Here is a 267-nt window from a genome sequence, read left to right as displayed (position 1 = left end):
GGGGCTCATTAAAAGCAGTGGTAATAAGATAACTTAATCGTGCGCATGCGTCAAAACTATCCACGGATTCTCCTTATTCATCCCTTCCCAGAGAGTAATGCACTGATCACCATTGGCATCATTATAGTCGGTATTATTAAGAGAGGAGGGGAGGGTGCAAAAAATCAATACAGGATACCTTTTGCAGCGGTAGTGAAAACGAGGGAGAAGGAGGAGGGGGAGGCAGGAGGGAGGGATCGAGGAGATGGAGGGAGGGAGGGAGGGAGG

This window comes from Kryptolebias marmoratus, linkage group LG16 (genome assembly GCF_001649575.2).
Source record: "Kryptolebias marmoratus isolate JLee-2015 linkage group LG16, ASM164957v2, whole genome shotgun sequence".
Classification (NCBI taxonomy): Eukaryota; Metazoa; Chordata; class Actinopteri; order Cyprinodontiformes; family Rivulidae; genus Kryptolebias; species Kryptolebias marmoratus.
This window is presented reverse-complemented; position numbering follows the sequence as displayed.